Genomic DNA, 5,634 nt, shown 5'->3' on the forward strand with positions numbered 1-5,634 from the left:
TATGAAAATAATATCTTATTATTATTATAAAATCCTATTATTATAATAACATCCTCTATCCTCCCAAACACTCCAACACTTCATTTTTCGTTTTTCTCAATTGAACTGTAAAAAATACATTTGTTTCTTTGTTTATCCAGTTTAGACAATATCTACTGACAACTCTCCATAAAAACTGATGAATTAATAGTCAATCCCCAATGTTTGTTTGCCATGTGATTTTATTTTCTATTGGGAAGGTTAATAACATTTACATTCTATTTTATTACTATAATTACAATTGATCGTAAAAAGTGGTAGCATTTTTAGTCATCACTGACACTTACAAAGCCTTTAACCTCTATGTGAAGTTCAAAGCACTTCACATCGAGGTTAACTCGTTTAATCCTCACAATTCTAGGAGGTAGCAGCTATTATTACCCCCATAATGCAGATGTGGAAACTGAGGCACAGAGGTGTTGAAGCATTTACTCAAGGTGGCTCAGCTAACACTTGGCAGAATAGACTCCAACCCCAGATGCTCCCAGGGTTTGCGTTCTTAGTCACTCCACTGAAATTCCTTTCTATGACGATTTTGGAATTACATTTTCCAAAGCGTGAGCACACCCCTAAGATCATCTGAATCTCTCTTCTTCCTTTGTCACGGATGGAGAAATCCAGGCCTCAATCATAATCTTAAACAGTTCCTCATCCACCGAGGAATCACTGTGTACCAGCCAGCATGCTCAGTACCTTGCAGATGAGACCTGATTCAGCCTCTCGCCAGCTCCTAAGTGGGTCCTGTGTGTGGATGAGGGTTTGGAGGGACACAGAAATTAAGAAATCAGAAGAAACGGGGCCAGTCCGAGACCACCTATGTTTGGTTTCTGCAGCAGAATGCAGGTTAGGTAGAATCTGTGGCCCTGGGCTGTGAGCAGTAACTTGCTGTGAGACCAGGGCAGAGAATTCAACCCCTTTGGGTTTGGGATTTCCCAACAAAGGGTCAAGCAGATCCCGAGGGGCCCACTTTGATGGGTGCCCTTAGACCAGTCCCTTCTCTTCTGGGGGCTCCCTCAGCTGTGAGAGGGGCAACCATGCACCCCGTTTAAATCTAATCTATGTTTAGATTGAATGGGAAGATGCAGGTAGCAGCCTGCTTACCTGAGCAGGAGGAGCAGTCAGACTGGAACCCCTGGCCCACCTCAGCCTGCAGCCCTCAGCCCCTAATTTAAGTATGGTCACATGATCTGGACTGGCCAATCAGCCTATTCTGTCCCCCAGGCTGCAATGATTGGCTTAGGGATGGTCATGTGACTGAGCAAGACCCACCCCAGGACAGTGGCCTCCCAGGGTAGGAAGGTTGGCAGTGCAAGTTTTGGTAAATGTTCCGATTCTTGGGTTGGATGTTTAGGTTCTGGGTGTTTATTCACATAAATACATGAGAACCCATCATGAACCTATGGCAAGAAGAGAGCATGAACAAAGGATCTTGAGAGATTAATACAATTCCTTGACCCAAGGTCCAGTACAGAGAAAACAAACAAACAAACAAAAAAAAAAACCAAAAAAACAAAAAACTCTGGAATTTGGAACTCTTGGGAAAGGAAAGCTATGAGCGGAAGTTCAAGACGTTCTCCTAGGGCCTTGAGCTTGAAGGGTGGTCAGTACATTTGAATAAAATTGAATGCAAGAATGAAACCCTGCAGTGCATGGAAGTCATGTTACAAGAGGTTAAGCAGGAAAAAACTTCTAAGGGGGCAGCTCTGGCCCTGGAGCAATCTGCACCCCTGTGAGCATGACATCCAGGCAGGGACAGGGACTGAAGGGCCAGAGAAAACGGGGACAATCAGATTCATAGATTTACCATTCCCATCAGGGGATTGTGACTCAGCTTTATTTTCCATTAATGTGGTTTATGTCCTGCAGATACAAATGGTGCCACACGTGTGGAACACTCGCTAGATGTCCTCATTCAGCATCGTAATGTATCCTCACAGGACACTGTCCAGGTGGTGATCTGCATTTTGCAGGTGAGGAAGTCGAGGTGCAGTGGAGGCAGAACACGCCAGTAGCAGACCAGGACTCAAACTCAGATCTGCCTGCAGAAACCCTCCCAGGTGGGCGGACAGCGAGGGGTCTCCTTTGCAGAGGAGAGCTATGGAGGTATGCTGTGGAGCTGAGGAAGACACCTGGTTTCTGTACGTTGGAACCCCCCACTGTCAGGCTGAGGGAAGGAGGGAGGAGGAGGATGCACGTGGGGGACACGATTTTAACGCTTTTATGTCCTCCTGCCTTGTTCTCCACCCCTTAGGCAACCTCACCTCAATGTCTGCATAGCCTGGGAGAGAGTTTAGGACTCAGTGCCTGCCCAGCACAAAGGGCACACCCCAAACCTGTGGCATCCCTCCCACTAGGCATTCCCTGCCCTCCAGCCCCGGCCTGCTGCAGCTCCACACTCACCACCTGCGGTGGGACTAACTACCCCACCTGAAGAGCCAGCACTCAGGGCAGCCCTGATGGGAGAAGCAGACAGGTGGTCTGCTAGGGCCCTGGGGAGGGAGGTGTTGAGTACGGCAGGAGAGAATGGGGCCCTCAGAGCTAATGGCATTAACAGGCTCCTAGACAGGGCCAAGCTCTCATCCTGGAGCCCAGGGAGGGGACAGAATGTGGGTACTAGACTCTGGGACATGTGTCCTGTGACCCCCGCCTCCTTCACATAAGCTACAGTGTCCTAGAGCAGGCAGAGTTAGCTGTGTTCTTAACAATAATAACAAATGGTAATGGTCACTACCATCTGCCGGTGCTTACCAGGCACAGTTGTAAGGGCTTCCCTTGCTTGCACTCAGACTTCACAGGGATCCTCTAAGGAGGTAGGTACTATGTTGTCCCACCAGAGAGATTAAGTCATTTGCTCAAAGTCACACGGCATCTAACCTAAGTCAGAGGGATCCATAGTCCACCCCTTTTAATCTCAATGGCTATGTGACTCTCCAACCTGAGTGTCCATCAAATCATTTGAGGTGCAGATTCCTGGGCCCCACTTTGACCCACTGAGTCAGGATGCAAGAGCAGTGAGACCCTGGAAGCCAGATTTTTGACAAGTGCCTCTGGGGATTCTTGGAATCAGGCATATTTGGAAAATCCTGCACTAGATTGTCAAAGGGACTATCCTGAAAGCACTAGAAAGTTCCCAGTCTGCAGCATCAGGCTTCTAGGTTTATGAATAGTGGGGAGAAGGGGCTCCCTATAACTTTTCAGGGACTGGGCTGAGGGAGTGGGCTGAGAGGCTACCCTGTGGCTGTTGGGGGTGGGGGACTGGGACATCTCTCCCTTCCCTGTACCTCTGTGTCTGGCAGCCTATGCAGAGAGGGAGGTCAAAGGCCTCAGCTAAGAGGCCGTGGCAGATGGGACTCGCTGGGCCGAGTCAATTGGTTGGATCTGTCGGACCTTGGGAGGAGGTGTGGTGAGGAGGGTGGCAGATGGACACCCACCATACCTCTCCCTTGGGCCAAGCTACAGCTTAGCTTCCTAGGGGCTCCCACTTGCCCCCACCTCAGCCCCTGTCCTCCCAATACCCCTGTCTTCCAGCTGGTCCCCTCCCCACAGCCATAATCCTAACTCCTCCACACAAGGGCACAGCAGGAACAGATCCCTGGTACAGTTATCCCACATTGATGGTCAAGTGGGGTGCTACCCAACATCTACCTAACCAAAGAGGAGACTGAGGCCAGAAAGGTGGCCAGGGCCTGTACTAGGTAGATCACCCGACTCAGCTATAGGTAGGGCTGAAATCCTGCCCAGCCTCATGCCCTGGTGTGGGGCTATGCCCCCAGGGCTGGGGCTGGGGTGAGGGGTGGCCCTATTTTCCAGGTGGCCTGAGAGAGCACCAGGTGGGCAGGTCCAGTCTGTAGGAGAAGACTAAGATTTGCCCAGTGTCACCTGGTCGCCAGGTTGTACTGGGTCTTACGAGTCCTGCCACTTCTGTTCTAATACAGAAGTCAGTTCAAATGCCTTTAACTACAGAACCTTTGTTTTGAATAATTTCTTATACAAAAGAATAATGACATTAGCCAACAATTTTTGAGCACTTCTTATGTGCCAGGCCTTTCATGTGGCTTACCTAATTTAATCTTAAAAATAATCTTAGGAATAGCTACTATTATTATTGCCATTTTATAGACATAGGAACTAAAGCATAAATAAAACAGGTAGCGACGGCACTGCCCCTCTGGCTCCAGTGGAGACACCCTCACACCTCCAGCCTCCAGAGGTTCCTTGGAGCACAATTTGTAAACCAGTGCACAAACAATCCTAAACACGAGATGTTTGTACCTGAACCAGAAAACACATCGCGACAATATGCCAGTTTAAATTGGACTTATTAGGAACAGTTCTCCCAGAATCTAAGCAGCTTTCTAGGGTCTTGTCGTTCCTTCCTTACCATCCTTACCTTCAAAAGTCACCTTACCACCTCCATTTTGGGGCTTAGTAAAGAATGAAAATGCTCACCTGTTATTTTACCTGCCCAGGCTCCACTCAGACCTTTCTTTCTGGTGTTCCTATCCTCTCCTGAGTCCATCTGATGCTTTTAGCAGGAACTGTGACCTCACTCCCTAGATCACAGGCCATCAGTCTGGGGGTGGCATTTGATCCCAGCTGGGCAGCTCTTCCACAGGCCGTGCACACCAGCGGAGGAAGTGTTCCTGCCCGGCCAAAGACCTCATTTCCCAGCTGCCTCCCTTGAAGCTCGGTGTGGCCGTGCTGCATATCCTAACCACTGACCGGTGTGTAAGTGATGTGTGTGACCTCTGTGGCTGTACCCACAAGAGGAGTCCTCCCCTTCCTCTTGTCTTCCTTTCTGATGACAAGAGTACAGTCATTGCCACACGACGGTGTTTCCGTCAATAACTATATTCAGTACAGTACTGTGCAGTACGGGCTTGTAGCGCAGGAGCAATGGGCTACACCGGGCAGCCTAGGTACAAGCAGGCAGCTCCACCTAGATTTGTGTAAGTGTAGTCTAAGAAGTTTCCATAACAATTAAATAATCTGGTGACACATTTCCCAGAATGTATCCCTGTCACTGACGCGATGATGAACCATCTCTATCCTTGCAGATAAGGGCAACAAGATAGAGGATCCTAGGAACCTAGCCCTTGATACCCCTGGGCTGCCACATTAACCCTGAACTGGCCTTGGACTGTAAAGGGACAGGAAAATAAATGTCTATATTGTTTAATCTGAAATCTAGTTACTTTGGGTCTTGTTACAGCAGCTGGATCAGTATCTAAAATAGGGACTCTTGCTTTCTTTCTTAGGTCTTGTTGTGATGTCTGGAGCTGAGGCAGCCATCTCACAGCCATGAGGGGGAAAGCCAAGAATCACTGAGAACTCCACCTCCCGTGAGCTGCTGCTGGATTTGCCAACTCTAGCACCACTATTCTGGACATCTTGTTAGGCAAGATAATATATTTCTCATTATTTAAGCTATTTTCATTGGTCTTTTTATCACTCGCAGACAAATGATGCCAATTGAGATACTCAGTGAGATTTGTGGGGAAGTTGCCTTAAGTCATACCTTGGCCAGGAATAGTGAAAGGGTATATAGGCCCAGTGGGGGCTTTGTGGCCTAAGCCCACACACTCATTAGGAGGT

This window comes from Nycticebus coucang, chromosome 14 (genome assembly GCF_027406575.1).
Source record: "Nycticebus coucang isolate mNycCou1 chromosome 14, mNycCou1.pri, whole genome shotgun sequence".
NCBI lineage: Eukaryota > Metazoa > Chordata > Mammalia > Primates > Lorisidae > Nycticebus > Nycticebus coucang.